This window comes from Trifolium pratense, linkage group LG1, assembly GCF_020283565.1.
Source record: "Trifolium pratense cultivar HEN17-A07 linkage group LG1, ARS_RC_1.1, whole genome shotgun sequence".
Lineage (NCBI taxonomy): Eukaryota > Viridiplantae > Streptophyta > Magnoliopsida > Fabales > Fabaceae > Trifolium > Trifolium pratense.
The window spans coordinates 46846216-46874204 of record NC_060059.1 but is presented as its reverse complement, the minus strand read 5'-3'; the positions used below and the strand labels follow the sequence as shown (position 1 = coordinate 46874204).

The 27989-nt window shown below is 37.0% G+C and overlaps 1 protein-coding gene and 1 long non-coding RNA gene across 2 annotated transcripts in view; both read right to left on the bottom strand.

The window, feature by feature from the left end:
- The window catches only part of LOC123905174, a 35374-nt gene that overhangs the window by 870 nt on the left and 6515 nt on the right, over window positions 1–27989 (bottom strand). The gene's annotated exons all lie outside the window — the stretch shown is intronic.
- Window positions 29–27942, bottom strand: LOC123905180. Its single transcript, XR_006808347.1, has 2 exons — window positions 27724–27942; window positions 29–271 (listed from the first exon to the last, which is right to left on the bottom strand). It is a non-coding gene; the product is annotated as an uncharacterized LOC123905180 (long non-coding RNA).

Genomic DNA, 27989 nt, shown 5'->3' with positions numbered 1-27989 from the left:
ATAAAATTGTCTGAAATACAAACTCTGATTAAACTGAAAAACTCTTAATAATGTCTGAATAATTTTAGAAATAGAATAAAGTGTCGTTTGGATGAAAATAATACATCAAAGTTTCCCAAATGAGGTATTTATGAAATAAAAGAAGTTGAAAATAAAACTAGATGAATTTTCCCCCATGTTACTAGTATCAGAAGAGACGTCTACATGTCAACCTCAAGTATGAGTAAAGGATTTCACCGCGAAATTTAAGGTTCACCCTATACCTGAAAATCTACGATTGCACATCGTAGGGCCAAGCCAACAAATAAAACGTAACAGGGTAAGCACTAATATTCAATAACTGAGATGAATGCAAGCAAAGTAATTAAACAAATAAATACGTAACGGATGGTAAATGCTAATAAAAATGAATCACATAAAACAATACAAAAAGTACAAATAGCAAGGTAACTAAATTTCAAAATCAAATCAATCAATTCCCAAATGTGTTGGAACAAAATTGATTTGAAAATTGTTGCCCCTAAATCTATTAAGGTTTTGATGATAACAAAGTATTAATGTACAATTGGAGATACTAAAAATTTATTTTAAGTGTGCAGAACTTAGATACAGACAAGCTCTGAAGAAGACTCAGAAGTTAGTTCTCAGAGTTTCGTAAGAACTCAGAAGAAAAGAATCTTCAGAAGTTATATGCGTCAGAGGATGAAGACATCAGAACTTGTTAAAGTCTGAAGTTAATCAAACTCTGATGTATATCTTGGATTGTGTGAAGATTCGTATTTGAAGGTCAACTCTCTTACCAATGAAGAAAAGGACCTCTCAACCTTGATCAGAACAGCTACTTACATTTTGTCTGTCCATAAGGGAGAACGTGACTTGTTTGACTTCTTAGCTGAATAAGGAAAGTCTTCTCTGCACATGGTCAAAGTTGCTGAAACTCTTACTTAGTTTTAGTAACGACCAAACTGCATCAAGACAGATGTGTTGGATATTTGAATTGGCTTAATTTTGCTAAAACAAATATACTAACAAGATGTTGGAAAACATGTTACAACATCATACTGTATCAAGGAAATCTCGCGCAAATCTCGCGCATTTATGAGAGCATCTGCTATTTATGGAAATCCACTTAAAGAGCACGCTTAATGGAGATTTGATCTGATCAGGAATTTTAAGGATAAGATAAGACTTAATGGTACAACGGTATGATCACACTTATCCTAGAAAGTCCCTTAAACACTTTTGGAAAGTTTCTATTCATTCTTGATGAAAATCAAAAGAGAATCAGATCATCTTTTATGAGCTACAAGGAGCGTCCTATTCTTTCTGAAGTTAGAAGAGCGTGCTACTATACTATATATACGAAGACAAAGCTCAAGGCTAAGTATCTCATTGGAAAAGTACTAGTTACACATATTGAGTCTTTGTTGAGTCTTTTATTATTTGATTGTAATTCTTGCTTGTGGATTCTATAACACGAGTTAAGAAGTAAGTTTGTTATTTTAAGGTTACTCCTAACCTTTGAAGTACGGAGTTTACCGTGTGTGATTCACTTGAAGCTTTTAAGCAAAAGTGAAGTGTTGTCTTGGCAAGTTGTCGCCACATCATTCCCAACATTGTATAATCAACACAGGTTGTGTTGTGTGAGTGGAAGTGAGATGGGATCTCATGTCTAGGAGTTCCTAGGCAGAAGTTGCATGAGTAGTGTCGAGGTTATAAGGCGTAAACTAGGGGTTTGCTGGAGGTCTTAGTTTAAGGCGTAAATCCTAAGGTTTGCTGGAGGTCTTAGTAACTAGAGCTATTAGTGGATTTCCTTCCTGGATTGGTATCCCCCATAGTAGGCAGTTGGCTGAACTGGGTTAACAATTACTTGTGTCATTTATTTATTTTCTGTCAGTTTTTTATATGTTATAAGATGTGCCAACAATAGAAACAACATTATTCATAAAGTAGTTGTTGGGACATCTTCGGTAACATCATTCTAGTGATACCAGAATTTCAATTGGCATCAGAGCAGGCACCTTGTTCTGTTATTTTGGGTGAGCTCCAGGGAGAGTACTTTCTGGTACAATGGATAAAGAAGGAGGGTCAGTGTCTAAACCTCCTTTACTGACAGGTCCTGAGAACTATGATTATTGGAAATCTCGTATGGAGGCTTTCATAAAATCAATTGACAGCAGGACATGGAAGGCTGTGTTACGTGGATGGGAACCACCAATGGTTCTTGACAAAGATGGCAATAAAACTGATGTTAAGAAGCCACATGATGAATGGACTAAAGATGAGGATGATTTGGCACTTGGCAACTCCAAAGCCTTGTATGCAATTTTCAATGGTGTGGATGCTAACATGTTCAGGCTTGTCAAAAGATGTATTACTGCTAAGCATGCCTGGGAGATTCTGAGAAAAGCTCATGAAGGAACATCGAAAGTGAAGCTATCTAAGCTTCAGATGCTCAAAACAAATTTTGAGAATCTCAGAATGAAGGAGGAAGAAACCATTCATGACTTTCAAATGAATGTGCTTGACTTTGCAAATTCGTTTGATGCACTTGGAAAACCTATCTCAGATGAGGAGCTAGTTGGAAAAATTCTCAGATCTTTGCCTAAAAGATTTGATATGAAGGTGACAGCTATTGAGGAGGCTCATGATCTTTCAAGTCTAAATTTAGATGAACTCATAGGATCACTTCAGACCTATAAAATTGGCCTAAACAGGAGGAATGAAAAGAAAGATAAGAATCTAGCCTTTGCTTCAAAAAGTGCTGCTGATGATTTACAAATTGAATCTGAAGGTGAAGAAAGCTTAGCTGAGTCTATGGCTATGCTTGGGAGACAGTTCAACAAGTTGATGAAGAAAGTGGATCAAAGGCACAAGCCAAATGGTCGATTCAACAACAACAAACAGTCCAGCTTTCAGAAAAAGACAAATGAAGATGAAAGAGGAGTGAAATGCCATGAATGTGAAGGTTTTGGCCATATCAGACCTGAATGTCCAACCTTTCTAAAAAGGCAAAAGAAAAGTCTTGTGGTTTCATGGTCTGATACGGATTCAGAGGAGGAAGAATCTGCCAAATTTGTTAATGCTTTAACAGGAGTTTGTGTATTTGACTCAGAATCATGTGATGAGGAGGTAACCTATGAAGAACTAGCTGCTACTTACAAAGATCTTCATAATAGAAGTATAGAAGTTTGCAAAGCATTGGAGAAACAAAAGAAGATAAATGGCAAACTGCAAGCTGAGAGAAATGACTTACTCATGAACATTGATAATCTCAACATTAAGGTCAAAGATCAGAGTAGTCAAATTCGACAGTTGGAAATGGAGAAGTCTAACCTCCTGTGTAAAGTTGCTGAACAAGGTGAAGAAGTAACCAAGTTAAAAGCTGACTTGGATCAAGTCACAAAAGTGGCTAAAATGATGACCAAAGGTACTGATGCCTTTGAAGAAATGTTACAAAAACAAAACTATGGGAAACCTAAGCCCATTGGTTTTGAACATGAAAGAGTAAAGCAACAGATGAAGTTCAACAATGCCACTATACATACTCCAATCAACAGCACATTTGTGTCAGGAGGATTGTCGCAACATCCTATGGGACATCCTATGCCCAGGTTCTATAACTGGACATGTCATCATTGTGGAAGGAAAGGACATATTAGGCCTTTCTGCTATAGGCTGCACGGATATCCAAGGAGAATCCATCAAGAATTCTACACTCCTGTCTTTCCTAATGTTGCAACGAGACAGGAATGGAGAGAAAAGAAGAAGATCACAGGTCTGATAGCTCATACATCCTTGAGAGCTTCTTCAAGAGAAACCTGGTACTTTGATAGTGGCTGTTCTAGACACATGACAGGTGTTGAACACTATCTTGAAGACTTGAAGTCATATGCTACCAGCTTTGTGACCTTTGGAGATGGAGCCAAAGGAGAGATCAAGGGAGTTGGTAAACTTGCAAACCATGGCTTACCAAAGCTAGATAATGTGCTGCTTGTAAAAGGGCTTAAAGCAAATCTAATCAGCATAAGCCAACTTTGTGATCAAGGCATGAAAGTTAACTTCACAAAAGCTGAATGTCTAGTTACAAATGAGCAAGGAGAGCTGTTGATGAAAGGAGTAAGGTCAAGAGACAACTGTTATCTTTGGATACCTAAAGAAGAAGATTTATCCACATGTCTTATTAGCAAAGAGGATGAGGTAAAGTTGTGGCACCAAAAACTTGGTCACCTGCACCTCAAGGGCATGAAAAAGGCAATAGCTAAAGAGGCAATCAGAGGTCTTCCAAAACTCAAAATTGAGGAAGGAAGTATATGTGGAGAGTGTCAAATAGGGAAGCAGACAAAGATGTCGCATCCAAAGTTGCAACATCTTACCACAACAAGGGTACTAGAATTGCTACACATAGACCTGATGGGGCCAATGCAAGTGGAGAGCCTTGGAGGAAAAAGGTACGCGTTCGTCATGGTAGATGATTTTTCAAGGTTCACATGGATTGAATTTCTAAAAGACAAATCTGAAAGTTTTGATGCATTCAAAGAACTTTGTCTTCAACTCCAAAGAGAAAAGAACTCTGCTATTGTAAGGATACGAAGTGATCATGGTAAAGAGTTTGAGAATGCAAGCTTTCTTGAATTCTGCATCTCTGAAGGAATCAAGCATGAATTCTCAGCTCCAATCACACCTCAACAAAATGGTGTTGTTGAGAGGAAGAACAGGACAATACAAGAGTCAGCCAGAGTGATGTTGCATGCAAAACATCTTCCATATCAATTCTGGGCTGAGGCCATGCATACTGCTTGTTATATTCACAATCGTGTCACACTCAGAACTGGAACTTCTACTACACTATATGAACTGTGGAAAGGCAGAAAACCAACTGTCAAACACTTTCATGTGTTTGGAAGTAAGTGCTATATCCTATCTGATAGAGAGCACAGAAGAAAAATGGATCCTAAAAGTGAAGAAGGATTGTTTCTTGGATACTCAACAAACAGCAGGGCCTACAGAGTTTACAACCAGAGAACTAAGGTAATAATAGAATCTATCAATGTTGTGATAGATGATTTGACATCTGCTAAAACATCTGATACTGAAGATGATGTTGCAACAACTTTGCCAACATCTGAAGAAGCTGTAGCAGAAAAGGAATCAGATTCAGATGATGAATCAACCATTCCTACACCTCGTCCTGTGAGTAAAGTTCCTTCAATAAGAATACAAAAGAACCATCCCAAGGATCTCATCATAGGAAATCCTAACCAGGGAATTGCTACAAGAAGGACAAATGAAGTGGTTACTAATTCATGTTTTGTCTCAAAGGTTGAGCCTAAAAATGTAAAAGAGGCTCTCACTGATGAGTTCTGGATAGAAGCCATGCAAGATGAATTAACTCAGTTTAGAAGAAGTGATGTGTGGGATCTTGTTCCTAGACCCAATGGTGTTAATGTCATAGGCACAAAATGGGTGTACAAGAACAAGTCAGATGAAAATGGTGTTGTAACAAGAAACAAGGCAAGGTTAGTGGCTCAAGGGTACACTCAGGTTGAAGGACTTGATTTTGATGAAACATTTGCGCCTGTAGCAAGACTGGAATCTATTAGGCTACTCCTTGGTATAGCATGCATCTTCAAATTTAAGCTGTACCAAATGGATGTCAAGAGTGCCTTTCTTAGTGGGTACTTGCATGAAGAGGTTTATGTGGAGCAGCCAAAAGGTTTTGTAGATCCTGTCAATCCTGATCATGTGTACAAGCTGAAGAAGGCGCTCTATGGACTGAAACAAGCTCCAAGGGCTTGGTATGAGAGGCTGACAAATTTCCTTGTTAGTCAAGGATACAGAAAAGGAGGCCATGACAAAACCTTGTTTGTCAAAGAACAGGAAGAGAAGTTGATGATTGCCCAAATTTATGTTGATGACATAGTATTTGGAGGTATGTCTGAAAAGATGGTGCAACATTTTGTACAACAGATGCAATCAGAGTTTGAAATGAGTTTGGTAGGTGAGCTAACATACTTCCTTGGTCTGCAAGTCAAACAAATGGAAGACACCATATTTGTTTCTCAAAGCAAGTATGCGAAGAATATGATCAAGAAGTTTGGAATGGACACTGCAGCACACAAGAGAACTTCAGCTGCTACTCATCTGAAGCTAACCAAAGATGAGAATGGCATTGATGTTGACCAAAGCCTATACAGGAGCATGATTGGCAGTCTCTTGTAACTTACAGCTAGTAGACCAGACATCACCTTTGCTATTGGTGTTTGTGCAAGATATCAAGCCAAGCCAAAGATGAGCCATCTTGTACAAGTCAAAAGGATTCTGAAGTATATAAAGGGCACCAGTGATTATGGGATTCTGTATTCCCAGACAAAGAACTCAACTTTGGTAGGGTATTGTGATGCAGATTGGGCTGGAAGTGCTGATGACAGAAAGAGTACTTCAGGAGGATGCTTCTTTTTGGGTGATAATTTAATCTCATGGTTCAGCAAGAAGCAGAATTGTGTGTCTCTATCTACTGCAGAGGCTGAATACATAGCTGCAGGAAGCAGTTGTTCCCAGTTGATGTGGATGAAACAGATGCTGAAAGAATATAATGTCGACCAAGATGTCATGACATTATATTGTGACAACTTGAGTGCAATCAATATATCAAAAAATCCAGTTCAACACTCAAGAACCAAACATATAGACATTAGGCATCATTTCATTAGAGACCTTGTGGAAGAAAATTGCGTGGAACTTAAGCATATTGGTACAAGTGAACAGCTAGCTGACATTTTTACAAAGGCACTTGACGCAAATCAGTTTGAGTTTTTAAGGGGCAAATTAGGAATTTGCCTGCATGAAGAAGCATAGCAGTTATTGCAGTTGTGGCGTGCAAAAGGAAACCGCTCTCTCTCCTATCCATCAATGCACGCTAATTTAGGGAACTCATTACACACTTCCCTTAAATATGTCATTACACGCAATCAATGCTTTTTCTTCCAAATTCTAACTTTTGATCGTGAACCCTATTCTCACACTCCTCTCGTCAAACTCCATCTATTCATCTTCTCAAACCTCAGAAAACTTCAACTAAACATGTCTGAATCATCGCAAACAACAAAGTCTGCACGTTCTACTCGATCAAAGGCAAAGATCGAATCTGCTCTAATCATCAAGGATGCTGTACCGGTTACAACTGTTCGTGCTTCCAAACCCAAAGTTCAATCAAGTGTTGCTGAGAAGAAAGGGAAGGGAAAATCAGTTGAAAAGAAGAAAACTCCAAAAGTAAGTGATGTTATCTCTCCATCTGGTAATAAATCTGAGAAAGGAACTTCTAAAAGGAATAGAAGGGATTATAAATCTAAGTTTTCTCTTTCTATGTCTGATTTGGTTTTTGAATCAAATGTTAACACATCTGCGAAAGCAACTGAAGTAGAACCTCAAAACCCTAAACCTGTGTCTGAAGTTGTTGAAACAATTATTTCAACTGCTGGTAACCCTAGTCAAGAAAATTTGGGATCTGAAGCTGAAAAGAGAGATCTTAATTCTATGCCTGTTGAAACTGAGATGGAAGACACTCCTACAGAGGTTGAAACAGAAACTGCTAATAAATCACCAACAATTGCTGAGATGGTGGCTGAAAAATCAACCCCTGTTGTTACTGAAGAAGTTGTCATGACAGATGTTGAAACATCTCTGAATGAGCAAGAGGAAGTTGAAACTGCTGAGGAAGAACCTGTGAAGGAAGCTGCTGTTGAAAAAGATGTTGAGACAACTGACACAACATCTGAGTCCACAGATGAAGAAACTGGAACTGCTGATGAGGGTACTTCTGATAATGAAGGGGACACTCAGTCTGAAGAAAGCAACCAGTCCATACCCACAGAAGAACCAGAGATTGAAGCTGACAAATCTGCAGAAGCTGAGAAGGAAAAAGAAAAGGATGTAGTAGATGTTGATGATTATGTCACCACCAAGACTGCTGTAAAATCAACTGGTATAACAAAAAGGTTGAGAAGCTGTACAGGGAAGGCTGTGGCCACTGCAAGCAAGACTCCTGCACCAAGAGTGAAAACAAAAAGTGTTGGACCTGTAAAAGGTTGGAGTAAAGTTCTATCCCCTCCTGGCAAGAAAAAGGATACACTGAAGAGGAAGAAGGAGTCATCCAGTGACTCAGATTATGATGCTGCTGAAGATGTTACCATAATCTCATCTCCCAACCCTAAGAAGTCTACTGCAAAGAAGGCCTCTCAAGGTGTTGAAGAAGCCCCCTGTGACAACATCTCTTTTCATCGTGCTGCTTTTGCACTGAGATGGGACTATATCTACCAAAGGAGATTGGCTGTTGAAAGAGAATTGACCAAAGATGCTCTGAAATGTCAAGACATCTTTGACTACATCAAGGAAGCTGGTCTGATGAAGACAGTCTGTGATTTCAGTCCCTGCTATGAGCTGCTGGTGAAAGAATTTTTTGTGAACATACCTGAAGAATGTGATAACCCACTGAGCAAGGACTACCACAAAGTTTTTGTCAGAGGTAAATGTATCAATTTTTCTCCTGTTGTCATAAATAATTACTTAGGTAGGTCTGTAGAACCTAAGGCTGAATTAGAGGTTGCAAATGATGTTGTGAGTACTGAAATAACTGCTGGTAAGGTTAAGGTCTGGCCCAAAAAGAAGCTGATACCCACTAGTAAGTTGAATGTCAAGTATGCCATCCTCAATAGGATAGGATCAACCAATTGGGTGCCAACTAAGCATGCAACCAATGTTGCAACCAACCTGGGTAGATTTATATATGCTGTAGGAACCAAGGTTGACTATGACTATGGGACCTTTATTTTTGATCAAACCATTAAGCATATTAGATCAACTGCTGTGAAGATGCCAATAGCATTTCCATCTTTGCTATGTGGAATTATCTTGACCCAATATCCAGACATCAAGGTTGTGACTGACACACCAAAGAAGAGGGAATCTGGTTTTACTTTTCATCATAAGTTATTTGGTAATCACAATGTTACTGATCATGTTGGGACATCTGCTGCTGGAGCTGGTGTTATGACCAAAAAGGAGATTATTGCTGGTTTGAAAATTCAATGTCAGGACATTGATAAACAGCAAGCTGAGCTTGAGGAGAGGAAGAAAGTGTTCTTGAAGATGATTGAAGGATTGGAAGCTGATGAAGTACCTGTCAAAGCTAGTGCAAATATGGCTGCTACAGGTGATCAAAACAATGCAGAGGATGATGAAGGCTATGATACTGCTACATATGAGGATGAAGACTCTGATAGCAGTGATGATGAATGATTTTGTAATCTTTTTAATGTTTTTACTGCACTTTGTTATTTGGTTTGTGGGTTTTTGTGCCCTGGATTTTAGCACCTTCTGAGTGCATGGTCTGTACTTTGTTTAAATTCTGCACTTTGGATACTTTACTTTCCTGTTTTGGCACATTTTGTGGCTAAAAAGGGGGAGTAGCATTTTGGTTTGTTTGTTTCTGCTACATGTTGTTATGTCTTTTGTTATGACATGTTTTAAGTAGCAGTAAGCAAGTATTCAGGGGGAGTAATTTTTTTTACCCTGAGATGATGCACAAGCTGATGAAGTCAGGGGGAGTTTGCTACTGAATGGATGCTGCCCTGATTGGACGAACATGTGCTAGAAGATGTGCTCCCATATGTCACAACATCTTTGATGACATATGATATGATTAATCATTTGCTCTGATACCACGTTTTATTTTGCTCGAGGCTATTTGATGATAACTCCGCTGTTGCTGCCTCTGATGCATATATTTTTCACCTATGTGAAATTTTGTTTAAATGATGCTCTAACATTCCTTCTTTTGTGTGACCATAGTGATTTGAAGGATTGCGCTTTTTATATCTCTCAAAGGTAATGGCCTGAAATTGTTTTAGCCAAAAATTGCCAAAGGGGGAGATTGTTGGATATTTGAATTGGCTTAATTTTGCTAAAACAAATATACTAACAAGATGTTGGAAAACATGTTACAACATCATACTGTATCAAGGAAATCTCGCGCAAATCTCGCGCATTTATGAGAGCATCTGCTATTTATGGAAATCCACTTAAAGAGCACGCTTAATGGAGATTTGATCTGATCAGGAATTTTAAGGATAAGATAAGACTTAATGGTACAACGGTATGATCACACTTATCCTAGAAAGTCCCTTAAACACTTTTGGAAAGTTTCTATTCATTCTTGATGAAAATCAAAAGAGAATCAGATCATCTTTTATGAGCTACAAGGAGCGTCCTATTCTTTCTGAAGTTAGAAGAGCGTGCTACTATACTATATATACGAAGACAAAGCTCAAGGCTAAGTATCTCATTGGAAAAGTACTAGTTACACATATTGAGTCTTTGTTGAGTCTTTTATTATTTGATTGTAATTCTTGCTTGTGGATTCTATAACACGAGTTAAGAAGTAAGTTTGTTATTTTAAGGTTACTCCTAAGCTTTGAAGTACGGAGTTTACCGTGTGTGATTCACTTGAAGCTTTTAAGCAAAAGTGAAGTGTTGTCTTGGCAAGTTGTCGCCACATCATTCCCAACATTGTATAATCAACACAGGTTGTGTTGTGTGAGTGGAAGTGAGATGGGATCTCATGTCTAGGAGTTCCTAGGCAGAAGTTGCATGAGTAGTGTCGAGGTTATAAGGCGTAAACTAGGGGTTTGCTGGAGGTCTTAGTTTAAGGCGTAAATCCTAAGGTTTGCTGGAGGTCTTAGTAACTAGAGCTATTAGTGGATTTCCTTCCTGGATTGGTATCCCCCAGAGTAGGCAGTTGGCTGAACTGGGTTAACAATTACTTGTGTCATTTATTTATTTTCTGTCAGTTTTTTATATGTTATAAGATGTGCCAACAATAGAAACAACATTATTCATAAAGTAGTTGTTGGGACATCTTCGGTAACATCATTCTAGTGATACCAGAATTTCAAGATGCATGAAGACAAAAGGTTATCTCCATCAAGGGTTACTTTTGCAACGACTCTTTCTCAGTTATATATACTAGAAGAAGCGGATTGCAAATAATAACAAGATAACACAACACACGCACGAACAATCTTTCATCTGCTAGTACAAGCTCTGAACCTCTGAACCGAGAAACTCACTCTTAGTCTAAATACTCTGAAGTCTTTGTGTACTCTTTGTATTTGATTTTAAAGGTTCTCTTAAGAGCATTTGTATTACAATAGAAGAACTTTATTAACTCTTGTAAGTTTGAGAAGTCTCTTGCTTGTGTGCTTGAGCATTGTGGTGAAGTCTCTTGCTTGTGTGCTTGAGCAATTATAATCTTGTGTGATTATAGTGAAATCCCTTGGAAGTGCAAGGGGACTGGACTACTCTCGTTTTGTGAGAGGAACCAGTATAAATCTGTTGTGTGCTTTTCTCTCTCTGATCTTGGTTATTGTTATTGCTTTATCCGCTGCGAGCTTAGTTAAGTTAAGAACTTTGAAAAAGTTTTAACTTACCTAAAACACAATTCAACCCCCCCTTCTTGTGTTTTCACACCTTCAATTGATATCTAGAGCTCTGGTCTGTTACTTTCACTTAACAGTGAGACAGTAAAGATCGTGAAAACATCATGTTTGGAGAAGAAAGTACATCTAGAACTGGTACTGCTGGTACTAGTGGTGCTGGTGAAGGCAGTGGTGGTAGAGCTGCTTTTGGTCATGACTATTTGAATAATGAATCATATGAACACAGTGGCAACAGAAAAGCCCCTGTATTCAATGGTGATGCTTCATTATTTGAATGGTGGAAGGAAAGGCTTTATAGTAACATCACTGCTATTGATCATGAGTTATGGGACTTGGTTGAGCTGGGAGTAACTTTCGAGCACTTGAATGAACATGGAAGGTTATCCATTGAGCACAGAAAGTTACTTACACCAGCTAACCTAAAGCTCTATACTAAGCATCACAGAGTAAAGGATATTGTTGTTGGTGCTATCAGGCATGAGGATTATGTCAGGATTGAGAACAAATCCTCTGCTAAATCTATTTTTGATTCTATGTGCGCAACTTATGATGGTAATGAGAAGGTTCAAGAGGCTAAGGCTAGTCTCTTGATAAGACAGTATGAACTTTTCACCATGAAACAAGTTGAAGATATTGAAACCATGTTTACAAGGTTTCAAACTCTTGTATCTGGTCTCAAAGTTCTGAAGAGAAGTTACACCACCTATGACCATGTTCAGAAGATTTTGAGAAGTCTTCCTCTTGCATGGAGACCCAAAGTCACTGCAAATGAGAAAGCTCAAAATCTCAAGAATATGAGTCTTGAGGCCCTGATAAGCAATCTCAGAAGCCATGAGATGGTTCTGAATGCTGACTCAGCAGCTCAGAAGTAGTCCAAGTCTGTGGCCTTACAGTTAACTAGGATTTCTTCCAAAGCTCTTAAGACTCGGCTTCTTGACATTGAGGAGGAATCATCTGCAGATGGTCAAGAGGAAGATATGGGAGATGATGAATTTGCTATGTTCACCAAGTTTCAGCAATGGGCCAGGTTCAATAAAAAGAACTTCAGAGGTAATAGCTCAAGAAAATCTGGTGGCAAGAAGGAAGAACAAAGGAAATGCTTCAATTGCAAGAAGTCAGGACACTTCATTGCTGACTGTCCTGAAATGTCTTCCAAAGACAAGAGTAAAAGGTACAATTCAAAGAAGCAACAATTCAAAAGTAAGCTGAAGAAGAGTCTGATGGCTACATTTGAAGAGCTATCATCTGAAGAGGAAGTTGAAGAGGATGAAGAAGCTAATCTAGCACTCATGGCCTCAACGGACTCAGATATAGACTCAGATGATGAGCCAGAATCAGATTCAGAAGTTGCTGATGAGGTATTTTCTGACTGCTCTAAATCTCAACTCATAACTGCTCTTAACAAAGTTATTGAGAAGCATCTCAAGGTATTAAACAAGCAAAAACTTTTACAAGAAAAACTTAATACCTTGAATGATCAGGAAGGTCACTTTTAAGGTCTGTATCAGCAAACTCTTGACAGAGTAACTGATCTTGAAAAAGCCTGTGCTGTTTGCCACAAACCAGTTGATGAGCAGGAAATGACTCTTCAACAGTTTGTGCACCTCAATATTGGAAAGAGCAAGGCTGCCAATTTAGTTTACAATGTCATGAGACATCGTGGAGAGGGAGTTGGTTTTGAATATGGTAGAACATATTCAAAGGTAAAAACCTCTGCCAAAAGAGTTGGAAAATCTCTGGCGTACTATGTAGTACCCCAGAGTGAAGAAGGAAAGAACTTTGGTGCTCTGAATGATGAGACTGCTGACTTAAAGGATTCTGAAGCTGATGGCTCAGAGGAACCAAGTTCCTCAGGTTCTGGAAAGAGGAGCTCAGAAGATAGAAGTTGTTCAGAGTCTGAGAATATTAAATCAGATGTTCTGAACACTTTAAAATCTGATGCCTCAACTTCTGGAGCCAAGGTGACTTCAAGACCTAAAGCAAATCAGCCTAAGAACTCAAGGTTTTTTAAAAGAAAAGAGTCAAATCTCAGACCTCAGAAGCAACACAAAACTCAGGTTATTTATGACTCTAGAATTAGAAGATACAACCAATCAAATCAATGGATTGGTGATCAATATAAATTATGGAATCATAAACAATCTAAGTTTTGGAATAATAACAATTATCAAGCTAAACAAAAATTTCAAAAAGGTTATTATTCCAAACCAAAGTCCTTTTCTAATGTCCAACAACAAAGCAAGCATTTAAGGACTAACAAATCTGGACCCAGAAGCAAATGGGTACCAAAGTCTGAAATCATGTATCATTCAGATCTGCCATCTAGGAAAGAAGAAGACGAGTATTGGGATGATTTTATTATTAACTGCGATGAAGAGTTTTATCGCAATGATTGAAATTGTTTGTCATACAGCTCACCACTCAAGGAGGATTCATGAATCATTCATGGTATCTGGACAGTGGATGCTCAAGGCATATGACTGGTGAGAAACAATTATTTTCAAAGCTAACTCTCAAAGATGGAGGGTCTGTTGGTTTTGGTGGTAACCAAAAAGGGAAAATCATAGGTACATGTACAGTTGGTAATTCTTCTTTGTCTATTAATGATGTTTGGCTTGTCGATGAACTTAAACATAACCTATTGAGCATAAGTCAATTTTGCGACAATGGTTATGTAGTTGTTTTTGATAAGGAATCATATACTGTATTAAAACAATCTGACAAATCCATAGTATTCAAAGGAATGAGAAAGAACAATGTTTATAAAATCAATCTTTCTGACTTGAATGAACAAAAAGTGGTGTGTCTTTTGACATTGAGTGAAGAAAAATGGATCTGACATAAGAGGTTGGGCCATGCTAACTGGAGGTTAATCTCTAAGCTTAGCAAGCTTGATCTTGTCAGAGGTTTGCCAAAAATTAAATATCACTCAAACACACTTTGTGGTTCATGCCAAAAAGGAAAAATTACTAAATCCTCTTTTAAACCTAAGAACATTGTCTCTACCTCAAGACCATTGGAACTTCTTCACATTGATTTGTTTGGGCCAGTTAACACTGCCTCTATCAATGGTAAGAAGTATGGATTAGTAATTATGGATGATTACAATAGGTGGACTTGGGTGAAATTCCTAAGAACTAAAAATGAAGCTTATGATGAGTTTAGCATCTTCTGCAAACAAATTCAAAATGAAAAAGGCTACACCATTTTAAAAGTTAGAAGTGATCATGGTGGGGAGTTTGAAAATGAACCTTTTGAAACCTTTTGTGAAAAATATGGCATATTGCATGAATTCTCTTCTCCTGGAAATCCTCAACAAAATGGGGTTGTTGAAAGGAAGAATAGAACTCTGCAAGAAATGGCCAGAACCATGATGCACGAAACAAATGTAGCAAAGGTTTTATGGGCAGAAGCTGTAAACACAGCATGTTATGTTCAAAATAGAATCTATATCAGATCTAAGTTGAACAAAACAGCTTATGAACTGTTCAAGGGAAGGAAACCTGATATTTCTTATTTTCATCAGTTTGGATGTACCTGTTACATTCTAAACAATAAAGTTCATCTTAAGAAATTTGATGCTAGAGTTTATAAGGGTATCTTTATAGGATACTCTGAATGCTCAAAAGCATCACTACCACAAAAAAGGGCATTTAATAGCGCTTGTTTTGACTTTTAATAGCGCTTAAAAGCGCTATTACTGCTACCGCTATTATATGTCTGAGTGCCTATAACAGCGCTTTAAAACGCTATCATATATGGACATTTAATAGCGCTTCCGTTGAAAAGCGCTGTCATATGTAAACTAGCGTTGCCTGAGATTGCTTCGGGAATGAGATTTAATAGCGCTTTATTTTGAAAACGCTATTATAGTCATATCTTTAATAGCGCCCATGCTCTAAAATGCTATTATAGGTCTACGTTTAATAGCGCTTTTTCAAACAAGCGCTATTAAAGCTCTCTTTTTTTTCAAAAAAAAATATTTTTTTAATTAAAATGAGCTACACAAATTTTATTAATCAGAAATTTTGGTTAAAATTCAAACACACTACATAAGTCATTCAAACAATGTACCATACAAAATTTTGGTTAAGATTCTCAAACAATATAAATTAATATATATTACAACACTTGTATGATGACACAAGTTAAGTAGCATGCCACTAATCTGACACAATTACACCACCCTATCTACTAAAATCAAGCACTTAATAACACAAGAAAAAAACATTAAGAGAAATAATTGATTGAACATCGTATGGACTTTTCAGCATCACAAATACATCATATACAAGATATCTGCTTCTCCTCTATGTTCATGTCTAAATAACAGGCGTACTGGTTCTTTAATTTTCTTGTCCATTTGACTATATCATCCCTGGGAGCATCACAAAAACACCTAAAAATATAAACATTTCAATTGATTCAAGCAAAAACTTGCAATAACGGGAACCAAAGAAGAAACAAGGCAGGAATCTTAGCTAAAGCAATTACAAGACTAAAAAACAATAACATAAGCCTTTCTCCTTGCACCTCAAACCATACACAAGATCTCTGCTACGGTGCTGAATGAACCTGTAAGAGAAAGAAATATTAAAAGAAAGATCTAGCGCCTAAAACAGAGGCCAACAACTCAAATACCTATATCCATTAGACCATGATTTATTATTGATAGCCACAAACTCCATCAAAACACCTGCGGAAATTACAATCAAACAGAGCATAAAATTTGTCACAGAGCAGAGAAAAAAGAACAAACTGAAGGGGAGCAACTTCGCTAAGAGGGTTTGAACTTTGAAGGGTGCGGTCTCGCAATCAAAAGCTCTAATATCAATTAAGAGACGATACAGAGAAGAATCTATGAACACTAATTCCTTAAAGTAAATTAAAATCACTTGAAACAACCTATAACATAATTGAAATTACTAGCTTGATTCAAGGAAATTAAACTCTATTTTAAGTCAGGAACCATATATATGAATAGAAAATATACCAAATACTAATACAAACAAGCTCATATAAGATAACAATGAAAGATAGAGGGTTCATAAAATCAAAATTCAGTTAGTGAGTGTAACTTACATCTTAGAGAAATCGGGTCCGAGATTATCCTTTAACACTTTCTCAATGACTTTAAAAGGAAGAGGAGAAACCTAAATCATCAAGATGTTCTAATTAGAAAGATAACTAGCCAAAAACAAAAACTAATTAGACAATCTAGAACCATCAGAATACATTGCAGAAAGGATTGCAGGCAAACAAAAATACAACAACAAAACTACCTGGACAAAATATCCCCGGGATCGAAATGAATCTGTTATTTCTTCATTTGCTTTGAGGCATGACTACAATTCATTTATTAACAAAATCAAGTTTTCATTCGATATTTGAAAGCTTTGACGAAAATTGGAGTGTTTTCCTTCCCAACATTGCTACAGCCGTGGTTCTTCATGTTTTCCATTCCATTTGTTTGGCGAGAAATGGCATTCGCTTCAGAAACGCAAAGAGAACTATATATGAACGCTGCACAATAAAAAAATTTAACGGCAAGCAATCTGAGCGCGTCATTGGCTCCCGGGCTGTCAAACGCAGCAGAAAATGCGATTCTGCAGAAGTTCCAGTTTGCGCCCAAGCCAGCAGCTGCATCATTGAATAAATTGGTGCTTTGGCGGTCTCCAATCTTCGGATGGATGAAGGCAAATACAGATGGATCAATAACGAATGACTCGGCTGCTTGTGGCGGACTATTTTGCGACCAAACAACAAGGTTTAGGGGCTGTTTTGCACAAAAATTAAGTGAAAACCATGGCCCCTCTGTCATCACACGGAGATCATGGCATTGATCATTGCTATAGAAATTGCACGCAACAAGAATTGGAACTGTCCGTGGCTCGAAAGTGATTCAAAAGTTGCAGCCAAACAAAGTACCCCCCTCTAAAGCTACAAAAACAAATCCAATACAAAGCTCTAATGCATTTGGTATAGTAAAAAAACACACAAGCAGAAGCACAACCACATCAAAAAATGGTAGCAACACAAAAATATAGAACATCAGTAGCTAAAACACTAAGCCTCACAGCTTGAAGATTTTGTTTGCCAAATTCACAACTTGTAAAGCATGATAAGAAATCAAACATGGTAGGCATAGTTTTATCCTCCATTCAATTTGATTTCAAAGTATCTTTTTTTAAAGTTCTAATTCTAATATATATGAAATATATTCCTTGTGAACTTCACTAATCCAAATATGAAAAATAACCAAGTAACAAACCACAAATACAAAAAAATTGCTTTAAACCCTAAATTAATTGTACTAACAAACCGCAAACACAAACCAAACACCTAAAACCCTAAATCAATTGTAGTAACATACCACAAAGCAAGCAAAAGTGAAGGAAGAAGAGGCAACCTACAGTAGTCAGAGCTAAAAAATTCAAAGAAATCTGCAATTGAGCATGGGGCTCAACATCAAATTTCTACAACTCAGGTAAAATTGAAAAGTGAAAACAAGAATGGACATGAACAAAAGCAGAAAGAAATTGATCAAAGGAATGACCTGTTTCGTATAATTGTTCGCAGCGAGGGAGAAGGGAGGCTTGATAACGAAAACAGAGTAGATGAAAATTTGAGCACTGTGTTGCTATTTTTAGAATTTATGAGTTCTGGGTTCAACTGATTTTTCTTTTAGGGTTCAAGGAGGGAAACGATGGAGACAAGGAGGTTTCTAGGGTTCATGTGAGTTTAACTGAGAAAAGACAGTTTATGAGTTTGACGGAGAGAAGAACGGACAAGACAAAGGTTTCTAGGGTTCAAGTGAACTGCTGGGGAGAGAAGAAGAAAGATGAGTTCGATAGAGAGAAGAAGATGACTTAACTTTGATGAAACGCGTGATGGGTTTTGTGAATTTTGCGTTGTTTTTTGTTACATTATTTATTTTTATTTGATAAAGAATCCTACAATAACGCTTAACAAAAAGCGCTAAAAAAGGACTACCCCTTTAATAGCGTTTATTCACAAAGTGCTATTAAATGCCTCCGTTATTTTTTAATTAGCACCTTATAATAGCGTCTATTCAAAAAGCGATATTATAAGCAATATCTATAATAGCGCCCGACCAAAAAGCGCTGTCATAAGTCGCTGGGTGTAATTTTTAATAGCGTTTTACATAAAAGCGCTATTAAATTGGCGCTATTATATGTCAAAATTGTAGTAGTGCATACAGACTGTATATTTCTGAAACACATACTGTGGAAGAAACTATGCATGTCAAGTTTGATGACAAAGAGTCTGACCAAGTGTCAGAGCTTGTGGAAGGATTTTCTAAATTTCAGGTATCAGAGGATCAATACTCAGACATTCCAAACTACTCAGAACATCCTATTTCAGAAGAACCTCTGAACATGATAGTTCCAATAGACTCTGAGCCTCAAAACAATGAAGCAGCTCCTGAACCTGCTGTAGATGAGTCTGAAGATGATGAACCCCCAAGGAATATTTTCAAGTACAAATCATCTCATCCAGAGGAACTGATCCTAGGCAACAAAGATAGTCCAAGAAAGACAAGATCTCAACTTAGAAGTGAAGAATCTCTAGTTGGACTTATCTATATGGTGGAACCTACTAAAATTGATGAAGCTCTAAAGGATGATGCTTGGATTGTAGCTATGCAAAAAGAGCTGAATCAATTTCAAAGGAATGATGTATGGACTCTGGTGCCCAAACCTTCACACAAGAACATTATTGGAACAAAATGGGTATTCAGAAACAAGCTGAATGAGCAAGGTGAAGTGGTAAGAAATAAAGCTAGACTGGTTGCACAAGGGTATAGTCAGCAAGAGGGGATTGACTATACTGAGACTTTTGCACCAGTAGGTAGACTTGAATCAATCAGGTTACTTTTATCTTATGCTGTTAATCATGGAATAACTTTATATCAAATGGATGTTAAAAGTGCATTCTTAAATGGTTTTATTTCTGAAGAAATGTATGTAAAACAACCTCCTGGTTTCGAAGATATCTCAAACCCAGAACATGTTTTTAGACTTAAGAAATCACTGTATGGTCTGAAACAAGCTCCAAGAGCTTGGTATGACAGACTCAGTAATTTTCTTCTTGAAAAGGGTTTTGAGAAAGGGAAAGTTGACTGTACACTTTTCAGAAAAACAACCAAAGAAGACATTTTAATTATTCAAATATATGTTGATGATATTATCTTTGGTTCTACTAATGCCTCTTTGTGCAAGAATTTTTCTAAGATAATGCAGGACGAATTTGAGATGAGCATGATGGGAGAATTGAAGTTCTTTCTTGGAATTCAAATTAATCAGAAGAAGGAAGGAACATATGTTCATCAAACCAAATACACTAAGGAACTCCTGAAGAAGTTCAACTTAGATGACTGCAAGATAATGAACACTCTCATGCACTCAACAACCAACATGAGCAAAATAGAAGATGAAGGAAAAGTAGATCAAAAGATCTACAGAGGTATGATTGGTTCTTTACTCTATCTAACAGCCTCAAGGCCTGATATTTTATTTAGTGTCTGTTTATGTGCAAGATTCCAGTCAGATCCTAGAGAATCTCACCTTACTGCTGTAAAGAGAATCTTTAGGTATCTGAAAGGAACAACTAATCTTGGATTACTTTATAAGAAATCCAATGATTATGTGCTGAATGGATTCTGTGATGCTGATTATGCTGGAGATAAATTTGAAAGAAAATCCACAAGTGACAATTGTCAATTTGTTGGTGAAAACCTTATCTCCTGGGCTAGTAAAAGACAAACTACCATAGCATTATCAACAGCAGAAGCAGAATACATTTCAGCAGCTAAGTGTTGCACACAACTACTCTGGTTGAAATATCAGTTAGAAGATTATCAAGTAAGCAGTCACAATATTCCTTTATATTGTGATAATACTGCAGCCATTCATTTATCTAAAAAACCCTATCCTTCACTCTAGAGCCAAACATATTGAAATTAAACATCATTTTATCAGAGATTATGTTCATAAAGGTATAATAGATATTAAGTTTGTTGATACTGAAAATCAATGGGCTGACATATTTACTAAAGCCTTACCTGTTGAAAGATTTGATTTTATAAAGAAAAATCTGAACATGTTTTCAATCTCTGAATAATATTTTGTGGCTTCTAAAGTGCAAGAGGTTAAATATGTCAGAACTTCTGCATCAGATCATCTGAAGGCAAAAGCTCTGAAGTGTTTACCTCTAATAGGATCTTTTCAACTCAGTGGCTCTGACCTATCTCAGTGGAAAAACGCTTAACATTCGCCGCTTAACCGTTGTCCACTAAGATGGCAGTTACTAAATAATTTTTTACACGTGGCCTGAGCCTGTCAGGTAGTGGGTGGTTTATGATGACTTTTGGTAATCATGTCTACTTCAAAGAATCCTATCGTCATTCCTCCTCATCTTCGCAAGAATCTAGAGTACACCGGGAATGAAATGGAATTTCAAGAATCTCTACTCACGCTAGTATCGGAGAAGATGGTGGATTTCAACGGTCTGAAATCTAATAATTTTGATGTGGAACCGTACTTTGTTCATCAAGGATGGAAAAGGTATTTTGAGATGTTGAACGGTCCAATCTATCCAGATCTTCTTAAGCATTTCTGGATGAAAGCTAAGATCTTCACGAAGTATGAAGCTAAGCAAGGGAACAACAAGCTATTGAGAAGAATCCTAGTTTGAAAGGCAAATCTAGGAAAGAAATGGGTCTTATGGAGTTTACTGGTCCTCAAATTAGGTCAAACATCTGTGGTATGAACCTAATTTATACTAAGGGACACTTCAACGCGCTGCTTGGATTAGATGACAAGGGTTTGATTTTGGATGCTTTTGAAAAGGAGACAAAGTATAGGGAAGATCTTCTTCACAGAATGTTCTCGGATTTCTCTCTGAAAGGGAAAGTCAAAGGAATGACTGACGAGTGCAGAGTTTTATTCAAGATTATCATATCATCTATCTGTCCAAGATTAGGTGGTACTGATACTATCTCCTGGACGCATCGTCGCCTCATCTACTTCCTTCTGACTCAGAAAAAGGTTAATCTGGGAGATTACCTTTTTGAACGAATTTGTGAAGCCATTTTTTTAAGCAAAACTCAGAGGAGAACTTCTATTGTTCATCCTAGACTCTTATCTGAGTTATTCTTTCAGTGCAGGATTGTTAAGTTGGTTAAGAAACATTATCCTGAACTTGTTGCAAATGAGATCATGCCAGAAGTTTTGTCAGCCAACTTCTTGACCAAGATGCACATAATCAACACAAAGTTAGTTCAACCTCAGCAAGACTTTCAAGTTCGCACTGGTGATCCATTCTATATAGATGGGTATCCCATTGTTTCTGAACTGAACTGTGAAGAAGTCATTCAGAATTACTTGGATCGTCTCAGAGAGGAAGGTCATCAAGTAACAAGGGAAATGGTGCCTAAGAAGCCAACTGCTGATCTGTATAGTATGAGGAGAAGGAAATCCAAGAGAAAAGCTGAGACTCAGGAAGAAGTTCAGGCAGATCTTCTGACTCAGAAGAAGATTAAGGTGGAACAAGCTGCTGAACAGAGATCTAAGCATAAGCATGAAGCTCCTGCTGAGAAGGTAGTTGAAGAATCGTCTGGGGCTAAGAAGAGGAAACTGAAACTAGATGATGATGTTGACTCTGAAGAGACAGATTCTGATGAGCAAACACTTGCTGCTAAGCTACAGCAAAAACAAGCTCCTGCTCCTAAAGGTAAAGCTCTTAAGATCTCATCTGAAACTGATAAGGAATTAGGCTATACCAAACCTCTTCGAACTATTCACCCTGACTCCACTCAACTCATCAATATTTCATCTTCTGATAACTCAGAAGAACTTAGTTGTTCAACTGATGAGCTAATCAGGAAAGGTAAGAAAGGAGTTTCTAAACTTACCTCCTCTGATAAGTCTAAGCAGAAGGACAAACAAGTTCTCTCTGACGACCCCCTCATAGAACTTGAAAAACACCTTAGCCCTGACACCCTAAACACTCATAATTTCTCACATGAAACCACTCACACACACAAATCACCATAACAACAACAACCTCCAACTTCCACACCATCCTCACCAATTAAACCAACATCTGACTCACAACCAGATGAACCAAAACAAATCTCTCCCACCAAATCACCTGAACCAAATTCTGAGCCAATAGACTCTGAACCTATTTCTGAGCCTATGGACTCTGAACCAACCCAAACCCCAAGTGCTGAATATGAATCTCCTGTACGTGTTCACACTTGTGCTCCTTGCCCTCCACCTCTCACCTTTGATGATCTTGTCATGTCCTCTTCTATTTTTGATGAAGCATTCTCTCGCTTCAAAGATTCAGAAGTGGATGTGGTATCTTATATTTCAAGAACAGATCTTCATTCCATCAAATTTATCAAAACTCCTCCTGAACTACCCAAACCATATAATGTCCCTTACACATATTCCAAAACCTCTGACCCTTCAGCTGACCCTTTTGATAGCTTATCCAATCAGTTTTATTGTGATCTTCTGAGGCTATCTGAGCTTAGGAACAAGTTCCTAGTGTTTCCCTCGGATGTGGATGCTGAGATTTTTGCTCTCAAGGCCAAGCTGAGTGATCTTCTGGAGGTTATTGGTCAAGAAATAAAGGAAGAGATTGGTCAACGAGGTATGGAAGCTGCAAAGTTAATGATGGAAGCTGTTGAAAGAGCCAGTCAAAAGAGATTGACTCTTTACAGTCATGCAGAGGCTGAGTCTTCAAGGTCTGAAGCTGAAGCTGTAAGAAGGGCTGCTGATGAAATGCTACTACAAGCTCTTAGGGGTTGCCGGGTGGAATCAGAACTTCTCAACCGGTTAGAAGCTCAACGGATTGAAACAGAGAGGCTAGAGAGGCTAGCCCAAGAGTCGGTTCTTCTGATAGAATATCCAGAGGATGATGGTTCCTCCTCTGACAAAGACAAAGGCAAAGCACCTATGGATTCAGATGTGGATGATAAGCTCAAAGTTCTCGAGGAAGCTATTGGAGCTCAGAGGTCTGACCATCAAGTTCTTGCGGGCAAAGTGGACACTTTGGATTCTAAAGTGGATGGTCTTCATGCCAAATTTGACCAAATTCTTGCTCTCCTCTCTAAACCCTAGGGCTCTATGTCTTTGCACAATTTTTATTTATTTATGTTATGATTTTTTTGGATGTTGAACTTTCAAACATTGGTTTTGTTCTAATTATTTTTTATATTGGTTTTGCATGTTCTTAATTGTTTAATTTTTTTGCGCAAACGAAACATTAACAAGTACTAAAGAGAATAGGCAAAGAACATCAAGAAGTAGAACTCCAATTTTTTTTTTATTAAAACATTTGGCTGAACGCCTTGATTACAAGTGCAACAAGAAAAAGAAAACCTAGTCTATTCAGATGAAATCTCAAAATGTTTCTCAGATTCATCTGAGGAGATCTCAATTGGTTATGGGTCTTCTTCTTCTTGTTCCTCCTCAGGAACATAAGTTGCCAAGTACTCAGCGTAGTCAGCATCTATTTCATCTTCTTCAGATTCTGATTCTGAAGAGATGATGATTATTTCTGCTTCTTGCTTCTTCTTGTCTTTGTCCTCTTGTTTCTTGTTATCTTTCTCTCGCTCCTCCTCCTTCTTACGACAGAACTCAGCGATTCTCATGCTAAACCTTTTCATCTTTCTTGATTGATATTTTTTTTGTTTAGTTTGGTTGTGAATGACAATGATACTTTGTAACGTATTTATAGCGTTTTTGGCGCGTTGGTTTTATCTCTTGAAATTAATTTCTTTTCGTAACAACCAATCTTTTACCCTTGACTGTCTTGAAATTTACATCTTTGACTATTTGACTTTTACTTTTTGATAATGACAAAAGGGAGAGTAGTTACGCATTAATTGAGATAGTTAGGCATTAATTGATATGCTTCAAAAATCTGAAACCACGCTTAAAGCTGTTACTAAAGTTTGTTACAAGTATTTGTTTTAATTAGTTTTTATGCAGAGACTAAGTGTTTTACAACTGAAAATAAATTTCATATGTAAGGATAAGTTAAGAGTGCAATCCTAACTTAACCTTATGTGACTTACGGGGAGAGCTTGCAAACCTCTCGCTCTGAAGAAAAATATGGAATTTTATTTCACTATAAAAACAACTTAATCTTATACTAAATTAAAATATCATGGATAAAACTTAAAGCTAAGGCTTTATCGAGTATCAATCTTATGGGGAGCTTGCAAAACTCATAAACCTAAGAGAAACATGATAAGTTAATTTAACAACAATTGTCAATTAATACTTATGTTTGTCATCATAAAAAAGGGGGAGATTGTTGGAACAAAATTGATTTGAAAATTGTTGCCCCTAAATCTATTAAGGTTTTGATGATAACAAAGTATTAATGTACAATTGAAGATACTAAAAATTTATTTTAAGTGTGCAGAACTTAGATACAGACAAGCTCTGAAGAAGACTCAGAAGTTAGTTCTCAGAGTTTCGTAAGAACTCAGAAGATAAGAATCTTCAGAAGTTATATGCATCAGATGATGAAGACATCAGAACTTGTTAAAGTCTGAAGTTAATCAAACTCTGATGTATATCTTGGATTGTGTGAAGATTCGTATTTGAAGGTCAACTCTCTTACCAATGAAGAAAATGACCTCTCAACCTTGATCAGAACAGCTACTTACATTTTGTCTGTCCATAAGGGAGAACGTGACTTGTCTGACTTCTTAGCTGAATAAGGAAAGTCTTCTCTGCACATGGTCAAAGATGCTGAAACTCTTACTTAGTTTTAGTAACGACCAAACTGCATCAAGACAGATGCATGAAGACAAAAGGTTATCTCCATCAACGGTTACTTTTGCAACGACTCTTTCTCAGTTATATATATACTAGAAGAAGCGGATTGCAAATAATAACAAGATAACACAACACACGCACGAACAATCTTTCATCTGCTAGTACAAGCTCTGAACCTCTGAACCGAGAAACTCACTCTTAGTCTAAATACTCTGAAGTCTTTGTGTACTCTTTGTATTTGATTTTAAAGGTTCTCTTAAGAGCATTTGTATTACAATATACGAACTTTATTAACTCTTGTAAGTTTGAGAAGTCTCTTGCTTGTGTGCTTGAGCAATTGTAATCTTGTGTGATTATAGTGAAATCCCTTGAAAGTGCAAGGGGACTGGACTACTCTCGTTTTGTGAGAGGAACCAATATAAATCTGTTGTGTGCTTTTCTCTCTCTGATCTTGGTTATTGTTATTGCTTTATCCGCTGCGAGCTTAGTTAAGTTAAGAACTTTGAAAAAGTTTTAACTTACCTAAAACACAATTCAACACCCCCCTTCTTGTGTTTTCACACCTTCAAAATGTAGGCCATGTCATAAAAATTCAAAACTCCCTAATACACGTGGTACCAGGGTCGGAGGTCATAAATGTACATTCCTCTGCACGATAACAAATTTGGAAGCCGAGATAAATTGTAATCGGTTATTCCTCTGCACGACAACAAATTTGGAAGCCGAGATAAATTGTATTCGGTCATTCCACTACACGACAACAAACCTACGGCGGGGACTTCTTATTACTCAATTTGAAACCAACCACGTTTTAATCAAGCCTTCATCCAGAGAATTCACCAACAACATATTTTTATTCAAACTATACATATACTCATCCACTCAATGAACAACTATGCTAATCCACTTCATTGTAATAATTGGATGTCAACATAAACCCACGACTAGTACTCAACCTGTCAGCAATATACTCATTTATCTAATTATTCATTTATTTTATTTTATTTTTACAATTTTTATAACTCACAAACAATCATCCAGTTTCTTTCTAAGGTTAAAGGGTAGATATAAAAAACAATCCAGTTTTAACTCAACCTTAAACTCACCCTTCTAAATTTTAGAGAAATAGTCCCAATATCCCCCTTATTCATGTCTATCATAACAACACTACTCAGAAACTGAAAAACAAGTTGCAGAGTAACTTCTCCAACACATTAGTCACGAAAAATTCAACGACTACGGCATACGGGATTTGAATCCCACCGAGAAGCAAGCAACAACATAGGCACAAACAACGGGGGGAAAAGAACAAAAAATTAAAGTTTGATTTTTAAGTTCCGAACAATTCCAAAACAATCCCAAATTAATCCAAATATAATTTCCTATGATTACTAGTCAATTAGGGGCTAATTTTTGTGATTGAAGAACACCTAATTTTCTGATTTTAATCTTTGATTTGAGGTTCCGATTTTATTTTTATTGTTATTTTCATTTTTATTTTTACAAGAACATAAACACCCAAGTTTCAAAATAGACATCCCCTAACGCTCTATTATTCAAAAGAACTTAGGCTAATTACTAATTCATTCACCTACTAATTTTATGCAAAAAGTGATTAAGTTTCATTTTATCAAACACCAACTGTTCTAATAAATTAAAAAGTCACTCAAAAACCTTCGCCATCCCTAACTCACAAGTTGTTAATTGCTCAAATTAATTCTATTAACTATTTTCTAATATAAGACCATCACATACACATTTTCTATCAAATTTGTAGCATGTACCGTAAGTAAGTTTGTACTACAATTTCACTAAACTATCACTACACTCAATAAGTACATCAAAGTCCACCTCTATGACATCAACTAGTTATTAAGTACATATTAGATAACCAACTTCCTTTCACTAACCTCATAGATCATCACTTTCTCAAAAGTAACCCATTTAAAACACCACCCAAAGACTAAACATGGCATTCACGCCACCAGCAATATAATAACAATATATCATCATAGTGTTAAAGCTTGATCTTTTAGTTTCAAGCAACCCCAGAAGACAGCCCAAAAATTAATCTAATATTAATTTTCTATGATTATCATTCAATTAGGAACTAATTTTGTGATGGAATAACATTTAATTTATGATTCTAATCCCTGGTTAGAATTTCTGATTTCTCTGCCCAATTTTCAACCCAAAATATACACACTCAAAACATAAATGCATAACCCAATATTCCAAAGCAAAGTTTCAGAATGTAAATGCACAATTATAGCAGATTAAGGCAAAATGAAATTGCACTCCAAAGTACAAAATCACCAAACAGAAATCAAAAGGAAGAAATTAAAGAAAGCATAAAACCTATTATGATTCACCCAATTCTTAAACATAAGTCTTCCCCTAACCTTAAGTTTTGATGAATTCTTTCTTTGATCCTAGCTGCTGTTGAAATCCTTTCTTCTCCTTCCTATGGGCGGCTGCCTCTACCTCTTCTCTACCTCAATTTTTCTGATTTTCTTTCTAAGTTGGAAAACTAGGTTAATCTCAGGTTTACTTAAACTAGTTTTAACATAATTCTTATTCTTTGGGCTTCCTATCCGCACCGGTCTTTTACTTCGTGCTATCACAACCCAAGTCCACTTACTAGTTTTCTATTATTACTATTATTTTC